Below are 15,135 nucleotides of genomic sequence, written 5' to 3'. Positions count from 1 at the left end.
CTTGCAATCGACTCAGAGCAGTCGATTGGAGGGGATGCAAGGAGGATGTCAGTTTTGCAAGGACAGCATTGCTCGCTGTTCTCTCTGCTCTGCCCCAGAATGCTCATTTGCTTGTGAAGATAGGGCTTAATGCATTCCCTTCTTCTCTCCTGTCCCCTCTACATTGCTGCTGAATCTCACATTCCTCTAAGCACAGCCCCAGGAGCACCAGCTTTTCAACAAGCCAGAAAGAGGAGGACGTTCTGTGAAAATGGAACATTAATGGTTTGTGAATCCGAAGATAGTTAACTGATGTGTGCATTCAATTAAGATAAGGGTTTTTTTTTTTCCCAGTTAAAAGACTCCCCAGGAAGAGAGGCTTTATTCTCATTTCTGGGGTATGAGCAGTTAATGAAGAAAGCATATCAGAATTCCACCCATGTTACCCAGAGCTGCCTCAAGATTCCATACGATTTTCAAGTTACTTGATTAAAGAAAACTTGCCAGGTGAGATTAAACAAGCTGGAAGGTGATAATGGAGAAGTGTGTGTCATTTCTCATCTTTCTTATGGATGACATCACCACCACACACCTCGCAGAAAATGGCTTTGGGCTTAAGTGTGATCCATTTTGGAAAATGTCCCTTTTTAAACTTGTGTCCTACTGGAGTCTAGTCTTTATATAGCATGTTTTGTATGTATGTATATTTTCTGGTTGAAGCTGGATAGTTTTGCTTGAGGCATCTTTTGTTGTTTGTTTTCTTGCATGTTGTCCTGAAGGGAAGGAGAACATCATCTCTTCCAGTGCATTAGCTAAATACTTCTGCGGGGGCAATCCAGTGTAAAGGGTGAACAAGTGGGTGGGTACTGGAGACAGACTGCCCGAGTGTGAATCCTGGTCCTCAGGGACTTCCCTTAGCAGCAGAAATGGTGAGGATGACAATATAGACTTCATAGGGATGACTACAAATTAATGATATATAATATAATGCTAAATCCAGTCTCTGGTACATTCTAGTTGTGCATCAATCACTATGGGCTACAATTTGGATCACATTTTCATTATGAGAATTTAGGTCAAGTCAGAGCACGTTGTTTTTAATCCCAGGTGTTTTTGCAAAACAGACTTTAAGAGAGACTGGTATTGGTTTAAAAAAAAATGTGGACACCTTATAGACATGCCCCATGATGCCTTCAGGATCCTGGGAGCCTTTGTTGGTCTTCCGTATAGTTAGTGTTCATTTTATAAAATGGCAGGGCCATTTGGGTTTGAAATGGACAGCATTTATAGGAGATGGATCTTGTAATTAGGATGTTTCTGTCTGAAGGGCAGGTTTGATGTCCTTTGCCATAGGTGCAATTTAATCACACTTCTTTTCCCTCAACCCAGATTAACAGCCTCAGTTTTTTCATCTGTAAAATAGGAATACCTACCTCTCAGGGTGTTGAAGAAAAAAAAAATAAGTTAACAAAAGTGGAGTGGCAAGTACCATTTCTCAATAAATGATATTTTTTATTTTAAATCAAGCTTACATGGAAGACTGATGTAGGGGATTTAGGGTAGATTGGGTTGCAGCACTTGAGTTTTCCTTCTGATTTAACTGTTAACTGGCTGTTTGATCTTGCATTGGCCACTTAAGGTCTCCAAACTTGGTTGTGTTTGCTGGAAAAGAAGGGCTCTTTGCAGCAGTAAAGTTCTGAAATTGATTGAATGGATGTGTCCCTCTCCTGACCATATCAAGATCAAGTTGTTAATTCCAGAGTTAGAAAGGAGGCTTAAAGAAATGTATTCTTACCTAAAAGTTGTTTTGGTAGCTTTTGAAAAATCCAATCCAGTATGTTTGATTTTATTCTTAAAGGGTCACAGTGCCTATTGTGCCAATGTAATCATAAAAATTTTCCATCTGGGAATAGGTCAGTGGTTTATCAAGCTTGGTCTCTCCCCCTACACATATGTCCCAACCTTCTGAAAAACCCAGCAATGATATCTGACACAGTGGCCTCAGGCAAAGTGATTGCCACAGATAAAGTTAAATATGCATTTTCACTTTCTCTAAATTCACCAGCCTCCAATAGGGGTAAACAGATTATAGAAAATATGGAAGGAAGGTCACTTCTTTTTTCTCGTTCCCATTTACTATCTATTTTAAGAAGCTCCATTACACCCATTAATTTAGAGAGGATTGGGAGATTCAGTTTGGAGAATTTCAGTTTCTACTTCCCGTTTAAAGGAAGAAGGTCCAGGAGAGTCAGTCGGAGCAGGAATGGTGTCTTCTTGAAACACAAGATGACATTTCTGAAGGCTGACAAGGCTGGTGTGGGCCTGCACCCACTTGGAAAAATAGACTTGTTAGGAATGATTTGTGTAGCCTCCAGGCCTACTTTGGGGGATATCTCTGAATTCAATGATGGTTCAGTCTCTATGCTTAGCCCTTCATCCTCTCCACCCACAGCCAATTTGCCCACCAAAAAGCTGTCCTCACTTCTAACTAACCATCAGTGTATAGTGTATCTCCATGCAAGTTTCTGTCCTTGAGAATTTAACCTATCAAAGTATCAAAGTGACTTTTCTTAGTAAAAATTAGTTTACTATTGCTCTATGAGCAGAATAATGCTATTCTCTAACAGCATACTGTCATAAAGTCTATTCATGATACACATATCTTAGGAGAACCATTTGCAACTCTTATAAGGGCAAAACGGAGATATTAACTAAATGTCTTCTCAAGAGCTGGAAATAAACAAAAGCAGCACTTGCCAATGAATGAAAACAATCATGATATCCTTAAATATGGACTGTGCCATACAATCCTTAAAAGTTCCTGGCATAACTTTGACTAAGCCTATCTCCCACCCCTATACCCACCTGTCCTTGGTATTTCATGTGGATTAGGGAAGTCTTCAAACACTTGGGATGAGAAGTGGAAAAGATCACAGCCTAGAAGTGGAGGCTGGTTTGTTTTTTCTGTTTATGTTAGTGGCCCACCAGGGTGTTCGCTCACAGATCATCAGCAATAGCCAGTGTTTCCTTTACCTCCTGGACAGTGTGTTCCATGTTCCAGTTAGACCCCCACTTCCTTTTTTTTTTTTTTTTCCTTTGTATTTAGAGGACAAATGCTATCAGCATGGTGATTGCTCTCTGATGCTCTTTCTAGATCCCTTCTTCTTGGGGCCTAAGTTCAAATAGGAATCTGGAAGGCTTTGGGTCAGTAAATTAGTGACTGAGACATTCTCTTTAGCTCTTAAGAGTTGACATAGGCTTTTACAGAAACTCGGTAAAGGTATACAACACAAATAGTCTTCTGTGCACCTGGCTTAGGTGGGTGGTTCTAGGCTTTTCCTTTCTGAAGGTCAGAACCAGTGTCAAATTTACAGCAAACCCACTTATGATGCTTGCTGTTCCCTTTGGTTTTTATCGTCACAGTAGGTTTAACCTGACCAAGAAGTAATTACGCCATTATTTTTTATGTGGTGCTTTATTACTTGCTTTTTAAAATTGGTTTCCAGCATCTCATGAGCTAATAGCAACAAATGTGTGATTGTAATGTTCACTCTGTCAGGAGACGTGGGGTTATTGCGGAAGTGGCCACATACCCATTGCCCACACAATAACTGTCACTCCAAAACAAGTGAATTGCTTAACTAAACATCTATTGATTGTAAGTCATCAGGGACCAATATTAAGACCACCAGAATCTAAAGAAGATTAAATTCTGGCTACATATACAGATGTATTTTGTCAACATTTTGGTCAAGGAGACCCATTCCTCTGTGGTTTACAACTCCAAATTTGGGGTGAGTTAGAAGCAGTAGAACAAGAACCTCATTGAGGTAACCGGTGAGTGACCAACTTGGTTCTATCCACTTCTTAAAAGACAGGTGTCAACATCAGGAGCAGAAAAAAAAAAAAAAAAAAAAAAAAAAAAGAGCCATGGAAATCCCCTCATCTTCACCCCTCCTACCATACTAAAAGGAATGATCAAATCTGAATGTGAACTTGGCATCATAACTTTTGCCTCAGGACACCTGGAATTCTACACTATTGTTGGGACTGACTTGACTCCAATCTGGAATTGAGTGTCCTCTATGTCTCTTATACCTCTCGTGATTAGCTAAGCTTCAGTTGGGCAAACAGGTTTGCCAAACCCTTACTCTCTTGGTATGTTCAGATCTTTGGGAATTGTTGAGTGAGATAAAAGAAAACTAGGCCCTCTGGATTAAGGCATTCACGAGTTTCCTAAAGTTGTGTTTGTCACCTACACTCATGATCTTGGAATGGTCTACGTTTGACAGTTTCTCATCAGACCTCTCCTGGTTGATTACCCAGTTAGATCAGATTAGTGCGGACAACCCCTGTCATTTTAAGCTCCCCATTTGATTTCAGTGCCATTATTTTCTCTCCTGGTATTCCTTCTACTTTTTTGACCTGCCTTTGTCCTTTGTCTCTGAATCTTTTTCTAACTATTCCTTAACAGTTATTCCTTACTATAGCACTGTCTGTCCCTGGTTTTATTCTCACACTAGTAGTATCCGGTATTAGAGGCCTATATCTTGACATTGTCTATAACATCAACTCCATCCTTGATCTTTTTCCTGAGTTTCAGTCCCTTGTTTCCAACTGCCTACTAACGATTTTTACATGGATGCGCTACTGGCACCTAAAAAGCATGTTTGAAATGGAACTCATCATTTTTTCCTTCCGTATGTAATTTTCTTCTTGCATTCTTTATCTTGCTGAATGGCTACTCTATCCACTCAGTCAGATATATTAGAAATGCTAGAGTCATTCTCCATCCTTTCTTATTCCTCACACCTAATATGTTACTGAAGTCATATAAATTCTATTCTAACATACCTCTGAAATCTGCTTTTTCTCCATGATCACTTCATCCTTAGATGGTCCTTCATTTTCCATTTGGGTTATTACAAAAGTACTGACTTTAAAAATCCATCTTTCATTGGACTTCTGTGGTTATGCCTTTGAAATATAGATCTGATTGTGTCACTCTTATGGTGTGGAAAACCTGAAAGAGCTCCTTATTGCCTACCAGATAAAGTTCTTATATGACACTCAAGGCCAGTATGTTACTCACGGTTACTCTTCAGTACTTTCCTCCCAGTGTATAAGCTCTGCTCTCCACAAACTGTATTATTCAACCTTATTTGAACACATCATGTCCTTTTATAGCTCTTGCCTTTGCTCATGCTGTTCCTTTTGCCTGGAATGCTTTTCCCACCCTTTTCAGTAGAAAAATTCTATTTATCCTTATACTTTCAACTTAAATATGACTTCTTTGATAAATGTGTCCTTGACTCCACTACAGAGAATTATTGTTTTCCTTCCTCTGTGCTGATTACAGGCCTGGTTCCCCCCTGGATTATGTACTCCTCAAGGGTATATCATGGTGCCTAGAAGAGTTTTTCCAACTCAATTGTCTCTAGCTGGGGATACACAGGAAACTGGGCTTGGGTTGTACTTGTCTTTCTTTTTATCTTCTTCATCATACAACTTTATATACAGCAAAAAATCCAGTTTTATTGGATTAAGCAATGTAAAATATCCCAAGTCTGGGAAAGAATCCCATCTTAATTAGGTGTTTCTTACTTTTTCCTTTGTTCCCATCTGGTCACAGGATTTATATTGTTTTGAAACACTTGTGTCTTCTCCAGGCAGAGCTCTATTTTAGAGTGAAATTTGAGAATTAGAGGTGATGAATTCTCTGAACTATAATTTCAAATTAGTTTAAGTGAAAGAAGAAAGGCTGAAGCCCAGGGACAAGTGAAGCATACTTGATGTTCTCCTAGAATACTGCATCTTATTTATCATGTTGTTTTGAAATCTGTGTCTTTCTGCCCCTCTAGATCTGGGAGGTCTTGAGAGTGGGAAATATGTGAATAGTCTAATTCTGTATTCCCCACATCTGCCCTTATTTCTAGCACATGGCAGGTATTCTATTAATGGTAATAATAACTGCCTGTTAAGTGTTTATTATGTGCTAAGCATTGTACAAATAGCACCACATCAAATTTTCCCTTTATAGATAAGGAAAACTTAAAGAATGTAAGTGACTTTTCCAAAAGGCATGTCACTGGGGCACCTGGGTGGCTCAGTTGGTTGAGTGTCCATCTCTTGATTTTAGCTCAGATCATGATCCCACAGTCATGGGATCAAGCCCTGTGTCAGGCTCCATGCTGAGTGTGAAGTGCACTTAAGATTCTCTTTCTCCCTCTGCCCTTCTCCCCTACTTGCATGCTCTCTCTCTAAAAAACCAAAAAAACCCAAAAAACAACAAAAAAACCCCAAAAAACAAAAGGTATATCACTGGTCAGTGATGTAGCCTGGATGCAAATCTAGCTTCGTTTACTCCAAAAGGGAAGAAGAGTGTGCTGTTAGAGAAATGCAAGTCAGATGAAGTCTGGGGTAGGTGACAGAGGTTTCTCTATGGGATATGTGTTAAGACATATGCAAGACATATAAGGAAAGGACTAGTACAGATTGCAGATAGAAGGGGCTATGGAGAGCAAGTAAAGCATAGGAAAAGTCCTAGGGGCCAAAATTATTAGAGGCCTGTTCTGGAGGCCTAACTTGGCTGGTCTAGCAAAGAGGTTAAGAACAGGGCTCCAGAGTCAGACTGCTTGGGTTTTCACTCCTCGGTTTTGCGGATTTAGGCAAGATACTTAACTCTTCTAAGTCTCAGGTTCCTCTCTGTGCAATGGGAATAACAGTAGCTATTCACTGTAGGGTTGTGGTAAAGATTAGATAGGTCAATCCATGTAAAGTGCTTGGCACATAGTAAGTCCTTAGGAGGCGTTTAGCTAATGTTGCTGCTATAATAATTATTGTTGGAAGAAAAGAAACACATAAATGAATGCAACAGGAGTGCCGTGGGGTATTTTAAATTTGAGGGAACGATGTAACACTGTAAGTCTATTGGATACCACACAAATTACTGGTTCAAGGTAGTGCATATCTTAACATTAGATTGCACTGCATTCCTTGTCATAGTGCCATAGCTTTGCAAAGCTTAGTTATCAGCAATTACTGTGATCAGATGGAAGTCTCATGTAAAAATTAATGCAGAAGAGGAAAGAGGGTGGTGGTATCCAGTCTTATTCCAAAATTTAAGAAGTTATGCAGTGCTCGACAGAAGCACACATATCCCATTAGAAAGTAACTGTGATTGTTTTAGAATGAAATAAAAATATTACTATATTATTTTTTCTTCCAATTTCTTTGTATTGTTTTTCAAATGGCTGCTATGTTGTTAGGATATAAATATTAGGCGGTTTGGACCTAAATAGTTAATAAACAGAGCTGCTGAGCATTTCTTTCCACTTGGAGGTGCTGTGGAAAGATTGCTGAGCTGCCCAAGGTGCTATGAGTGGAGAAAGTCTGAGAAGCTCTGGAGTAGATAATGAATAAAGATATCATCACAACATATGTGTGTTAAGGCTACAGAGAAAAGGGTTCTGACTCTGTTCAGGTAGAGGAGACTTGAGTCTGAAGCTAATGATACACAGCAATAATAATCATGTAAGTCAGGTCAATACTGAAAATGGCTGACTTCATTTATTTTATATCAAGATGCCATTTAGTTGGACTGTAGGCTGATGATAACGTCTAGGCTTGTCTGCAAAGCCATTGTAGCTCTCTAGGTAACATACTTGTTATAAGTGCTCTTTAACTTATTAAAATACTACCGAATAATCAGTTAATCCTCTAATCCCTAGTCCTGTCTTATTAGTGGATTAATGGATTATTTGGAGTCACTTTTCTTGGGACTTTTTCCCCTCTCAATCTGTCTAGAGAATCCTGCTATAACATCATTGTCCAGCTCTTCTGAAACCTGTCCACCGGTTTAGAGGAAGCAGCTCTGTGAACAGTAGGAGTAATTTTTTGAGTTGTCTCATAAAACCATGATATTAACAATCACAAGTAGGACCTTAGCCCAGAACTCTGTGCTTGGTTAGTGCGGGGCTCAGAGAAGGGTTTTTTAGCTTTGGAGTCGAGACTTGGTGCTGTTCCCTGCTGAGAGCCATAAGTTACTGGTAGCTTGTTCTAGGAGAGTAATAAGTATTGTTGTTTAGCAATTGTGTTGTTGAAATTCAGCTCCACTATGTCTGACAGTATTTATCTAAAATACTTTCCCTGGTGCGTGTTCAAGTTCCAGTAAACCGTGTCTTATTGTGCGACCTTTTCATTTTCCAGTGAAAAGGGATCAGCTCGTCAGATAAAAGCTACAAGCCAGAGTACAGGAAAAATGCGTGCTCAGAAAATCCAAGCATGATTGAAAACAAGATGTGTTAAATCAATGCGGTTTATCGCCTGCCTATTCCCGGCAATTGCTGTTCTAAGCTCATTCTGAACACACACTGGATGATAAAACTACGGTGTCAAGCACTCGCTGGGGTGGGAACGCAAGAAAACATGTTTATCAGACAGGCTGTGTGATTTTACCCCCTTGATAACAGTTATTGTCAAAACTCTTTGGAAAGAAATCTGAAGAACAATTATAGAAGGAATATTACTCCTGTTATATCAGAAGATATGCCAGTCAGGAAGAAAATTATAGATTTATCCTTAAATGCTAAGAAAGACAGACTGTGTTGGCTTTGAATACTTAAACACCATCATCAATTACATGGTGAAAATCATCTTTCTCTTCTAGTTCAAATGAGCGAATCTGGCTTTGGAAACCTAATCACAAATGTTTTGTTTTTTTTTTTAAATCATAAAGTGAAAAAGATTGAAAGGCAAAAAAAAAAAAAATCATGAAGATCTTTAAGCTTCTGTTTGCTTGAGGGATTTAATTTTAGTTTTAAACTTGTATCAAATTTGGAAATCTAAATTAAGACTCCTGAAAGGCCAAGCTGTTCAGAGCACATCATATGCAATAACAGGGGCAACTTTTCTCATCAACTTTATTACAATTAGAGAGCAGTACAGTTTTCCCTAATTATTGTACATTCACCTACTTCCCATTTTAGACAGAGCTTAACCCTCCAGGGCGATAAGGGGGTCTGTTTATGGAGAGTTGTTCCACTTCTGCCAGTGACTTCTCGCCAAGAATCATCTAGAAAATACCAACTGGTTGTGACATGAAATTAGTGGGTTTTACGTATCTTAACAGCATTCTGTGTTCTCTTTTTCCCAAAGGACAAATCAACCTTTGAGAGCCCAACTCAAACATGACAGAAAACTCAGCTTTTTGGTCATTTGTGGGAAAAGTTTCAAATACGAGGGTGGCCTCCCCCGAGAGGGTTCGTGTTTGTCAATGGCTGAGTCATAAGTGGCCAAGTCAGGCTAAGTGACTTGCTCACCTGTACAAAGTCAGGGGTCTGTGCATAAGGGTTCTTCCTCGGGGCAGGTTTCCATTTCACAGATACTGAGTGACAAAGAAGCCATTTAATGGATTTGCTAGCAGAACTTGTCAATATGTTGCAAATTGGGATTCATTAATATTAAAATAAAGTAGTCATCCTGGAAGAGTAAGTAAAGCACCGAGGGTTTTGTTCTGATTTATACAGTTAGCATGGTCTGTGCCTCAGTTTCTCAAATCCCAATTGGGAGCGATGATTTTTGACATTTATGGCACACCATATTGAAGGAATCACTGAGATAATGTCTATAAAGCACTTGATATTACTGGGAAAACAGTATTATGTGACCTCAGGGTATGTTTAAAATGACACCTCAACAAGTAATCATTATGATTATTAACATCTATTAAAAGTCTTCAGAGGTCCTTATAACTTAGAGAATAACTGAGGTTCAGGATGTAAAAACTTAAAAATTAGTTGTAACCTGTCTAAGTGTAAATTGGTATACATTTTGTAAAGGATAGTTAGGAAATATATGTATCAAAAGACTTGAAAATGTGCATATTCTTTTCTCTAAGAATCTCTCCTATTTTTCAATATAGTACTTCTTACATCAGTGAAAATTTGCAGGGGTTGGGGGAGGAAGCATACACCCCCATTAACAGAGGATTTGTTACATAAATTATGGCCATCTATATAATGCAATATGCCATGACCCCTGGAAAGATTGAGGTGGATATAAATATGTATATAATCTGTATTTATATAAAACAGTATTGCGAAAATGTCTGAAAGCGTGGGTACTAATATAAGTAGTGGTTACATATGAATAGGAGTATCATGGGGTATTGTTTTTTCCTCTTTTTTGTGTTTCTTTTGTATTTTTTATACAATAAGAATGTGTTACTTTTCGAGAAACACTAAAGCTGTTTCCATTTTAAAAAAACAAAAGTATGTCGCTCAACTCTTTCTTCCGGCTCTTGATTGCTCTTGCTTGTGGAAGAGTTCTTAATTTCTAAAGATACATAAGCTCTTTGCATTCCAGCTGACAGCTCTCAGGGTCTTCCAGCTCTTTCTCCAGGAGCCCCAGCACGTCATCATCCTGGGCTTTGATCCGCTTCCCCCCCACCCCCTCACTTTCTCTCTTCAGTTTGTACCTTGTACGTACCCCTGGCCCCACTCTTTGTGGAAAGGACTTAGCCACACAAGCCAACTAGTACCTCTGATTGTACCTTTGGTAGAGAGAGAGAAGTAGTAATTCCTTTGCTTGGTTTTTGAGTCTCAGACTTTTTGCCACACATCGAGAAGTTTGAAAACTACAAATAAGAAGTCAGGGCGTGTTCAAACCCAGTTTGGAAATTTTCCTTTGGCTCCTATGTTGGTATATTCTGCCCATGTTGGCTTCATCCTGACACCCTCCTGGTTCAGTTACAGCTTCTGCAGCGCGGTGAGCCTCTTGCCAAACCTCTCCCGAACCTGACTGGCACCTGAGGCAGGGAACTGGGTTGTAAAAGTATTTCACATTGAAAGCAGGGCTCTGCTTGCAGGGGATTTGGTTTTAGGTTTCTTAAAGAGTGTGTCGCTCACTTCCACAGAAGAGAAGACCGGAATAGTGTTCATGTGCTAAACATCTAGGAAGATAATGAAATATCTAAGTGAATGGAAATGCAACAGATTTCTTCATTAACCATATTTCTGGCTCTTGTTTAGGTTTCTGGTTGATTTTTCGGTTTATATATTTTAAAGTCAGTCTTCAAGATAGGTTTGTGAAGATAACTTGCTGTTTTATTGTTTACCTCTAGTTGTTAATTTAGTGACTGAGGCAAAAATGGGGCCATTATGGAACAAAAAGGCTCGCCTAACACATATGTAATAACTCTCATGCCCAGAATGGATCTGCCTTGAAGGGAAATGCTCTGCTGTTACTCCTTTAGTTCAAATATAGAGTAGTCACCAGGGAAGCTCGGAGACCCAGGTGCTGGTTTTATCATTGCCTGTGCTATGAGGTTTTATTTATTACTTGGCATAGAGTCTAGATATTTGTTTGGACATTAAATGGCAATAGAATATAAATATTACCTTCCTAATATCTGCATTTCTTTTTATTTCCAGTCAAAATGACATCATGTCACACAACCATTAAAAAAAGGAAATTAAAACCCCAGAAATATGTTAAAGCGCTGCAGCGAGTCTCTGAGCTATAAAAGCAGGGGAACTCTGCGCTAACATTGGAATGGCACCGAAAGAGCTTTTCCTGTGCTGTTTGGGAACACAGCTCTCCAGCCCCTCATTTCCATTGTTTCCAGGAATTAAGTATTCGAGAAGTTCAGAAGGACAGAGGAGTGATTTCTCTAAAAAGAAACTCTGAAAAGAGAAAAGTCAGTTTTCATAACTGAGAATGCATCCTTCCTGACTATAAAATTTTAATTTGCAAATAAATCCCCTTAGAGAGAATTTCCTTACTTGATGTGTGTGAAGTGGATTTAAAAAAAAGACTAAAGGCATGAAAAGGCCACAAATGGCATTTAGTTACAGTTTACTCATTACAGATGTTTTGAATGGATTTTGTAATTTTTTTTTTTTTGAGAGAGCATATGCACGTGTGGGAGCATATGCACATCAGTGGGAGAGGGGGCAGAGGGAGAAAGGGAGAGAGAGAGAGAGAGAGAGAGAGAGAGAGAGAGAACCCCAAGCAGACTCCCTGATGAGTGCAGAGCCCAACACAGGGCTCAGTCCCACGACCCTGGAATCATGACCTGAGCCAAAATCAAGAGATGGATGTTCACCTGAGTCACCCAGGTGCCCCTGGATTTTGTAATCTTGTCATTAGTATTCGTGCATAAAATCTAATTGCATTATTTTAAATGTTCTTTGCATATAGCATTTCATGCTGCATGAACACTTGGACACTGTAAATAATAGTTTTGTATTATCAGAGCTGTTCTGTCTTGACCAGGACCTCAGTTGAAGCCCAAAGAAGGGCTCTGCTTAGATTGGTTCTGCATAGAAAGTTACTGATTTCCTCTGGGGGAGTTTGAGATTGTGAGACCGGGAAAGCCAGCCCCCACAGCCATTTATAAACAGTTCCAACACAAGGCCAGATGTAGGGGTTTGATTTTTTTTTTTTAACTATTTAATTAACTTTTACTCTTTGAAAAGTAATGACTTTGATGCCCCTGAAATGCCAACCAGTTCATCAGTCTTTTGGGGCTGGATGACATATTTCTTTCAGAAAGTTTGTTTTTAAGGGCTTTTGGTTTTGTGACACAAAACAGTTAATTCCTACAAATGCCATCTGGATGCATGGTGGGCACTAAAAATGATGATTGAGTCAATGGAGAATTTCCTATAATGTGGAATTTTTCAGATGCCTACATTGTTCCTATTCTACTGTGATGATTTAAAAATTGGGGCTTTTTCAATTTGGGATTACAGGTTTTTCTAGACCTCTGAGCCTCCCTTATTCTGCTACTGTCCCTGCCTGGTTTCAGATGACACCCTCCGAAGCCCTTTTCAGAGAACATGGACTAGGTATTTGGAAGCGGAGTCACAAAATGCTCTCTCATCCTTGCCTTCCTGTTGCCATTTATAGCTTCATCTGTTTTTCTTTTTTCAACCTAAGATGCTCATGCTTCTTTATTTGTGGTTAATTATGCCCAATTAAGTTTTTCTTTCTTTCTCTACTAGATTCTCAGAATTGTCCTAAGTTTTAGGGGGAAAATTGATTAGTCCCATTTCTACTGGTGCCCCCTGAGCCCTGTGCTTGAATACAATGAGGTCACTTTGTTGAAGGATTAACTTTATATTACATTCTTGCAGAGTAGACGTATGTCCCTAAGGTACGACTACCCCCACTGATGAAATAAATATACCATTCTTTATGATTCCTCCTCGTTACCCTCTCTGTTGATTTTCAGAGAGTTTATGAATAGTCACATATTTATACAACTGGCCAAAAGTATACTACTTATTTTTCTTATAGTCTGTAATAACCTATGCAAGGTTATTAAAGGGTATACAGACCCCTTTTAAGGCATAGTTTCTTATGTCATTACTTTATACAAGGAGGTCACATTCCATCTCGGCAACAATCTCTTGCTCTTAACCTTTTTCTCTGATTATAAAAGTAATATGTGTTCATTGTGGGAAATTCAGAGAATGTACAGCACAAAGAGAAGGAAGAAAAGCACTTTAAGACCCACTTTTTGGAAATAACTACTGTTAAGCAGTTTATATATAGACATATTTTCTTTATTCTGTGTATGTTCATTTTTTAAAAAGTAACCATATTGTATATATGCTCCTGTAATCTGCTTGTTAACCTAGCCGTATATTATATGTCAGTAAATAATTTTTTTTCCTTGTAGCATTGCTTTTGAGGACTGCATCATATTCCATCCCATGGGTATGCCATGATTTTACCATCCTCCTCCCTAGCCACTTAATCTGTTTTTAGGGGGTTTTGCTTTGTTTTGTTTTAAGTAACAATCTTTATCAGATGACCCTTCTCATTCAGTAATCCTTTTTTTTATTTTTCTCTAGTCAATGCAATGAGAGAACTCATCAGGCACATTTGAATCTAAGACAATGAGCTTTGTCTTGCATATTTTTAACGCTGTCTTTGTCTATAGCACTGGACCACGCCTTGTAATGGTCTATACCTAAATTAAGGGCAGGTTAATATATTGAAACATGTGAGTGTAGAGCAAGTCATAAAGGCATGGGAAATAAATTAAAAGCCTTTATCTAACTATCTGAAATACATCCCTTCACATAGTATACTTCCATAGAGTAGATGCTTATTTCCCTTGAATAATGAGTTTAATATATCTTAATTACGTTTTGTGGCAGCAGAATGACTTCTCCTCAGCTCTTTAGCTGTTAGTTCCATATGATATTTGAATTGGCTCTTTTAACTGCAGATACTAAGTGTTGGTCATTCTGCTGTGAGTTGGCTGTATGGACAGAGAAACACATCCTCCCCTCATAATGTCAGACATTCATTCATTTAACAATCACCCGTTTCTTGACACGGTAGGAATCAATTCATTATGCAAACAACTGCAGGAACAGGTCAACAATTCAAGTTTTATTGGTGGCTTAGCCTGAAAAACAAAAACAAGAATTAGAATTCAGATATTAAAATGATACACTTAATTGTTTAAAGCTATTTTTATGGTTAAACATCTTGGATGGCAATTAGTAATATGGGTGGAGGATGGATGTGACATATGTCTTAAACCTAGGTGCTCATTCCTGTCCCTCTCATGCATTTCTTGATTAAATACCATGGATTTTACGAGTAACAGCTTCCCTGCATGAAGAGTTCTATGGCTTTTTCCTCTACATGTCTAATTTGAAAAAAGAATTCTTCTCAAGGGTTTAGAAAGTAATTCATAAAATGGGAGGAATAATAAATATTGTGCCTTAACTCATATACTAGTATAGATAGAAAGATTTGGTACACCTGGGTATAATTTTAGTTAATTTCCACAAGAGACAGGTTGAAAGTTTACTGTTTGGAAGCTGGGGAAAGGGGGAGAAGATGGCTAAATCTCATATTTGTAAAAATGATTACATTGTCTTAAATGAAAATGCTACTCTATTAACAACTTCAATAAGCATTGCATTTGGGAAAATCTTTTCAATAAAAAGTTACCCGAAGTTCACTCCAACTTAAAATATACAAGTGAGGAAAAAGTACTTACTCTGATTTATGTGTCTTTTGGAGGTGTAATTATTGGCTTTTTACTCACCTATGTAAAACAATGTACTTTTGTAAATGGATTTCTGGCCACTTTACGCAGCTTTTTTTTTTTTTTTTTTTTTTTTTTTT

General features: G+C 38.5%; 1 protein-coding gene across 12 annotated transcripts in view; it reads left to right on the top strand.

Annotated features, from left to right (window-relative positions):
- The window catches only part of EBF1 (EBF transcription factor 1), a 389,133-nt gene that overhangs the window by 338,317 nt on the left and 35,681 nt on the right, over positions 1-15,135 (top strand). The gene's annotated exons all lie outside the window — the stretch shown is intronic.

Source organism: Puma concolor, chromosome A1, assembly GCF_028749965.1.
Source record: "Puma concolor isolate L17-30 chromosome A1, mPumCon1.1.hap2, whole genome shotgun sequence".
Lineage (NCBI taxonomy): Eukaryota > Metazoa > Chordata > Mammalia > Carnivora > Felidae > Puma > Puma concolor.
This window is presented reverse-complemented; position numbering and strand designations above follow the sequence as displayed.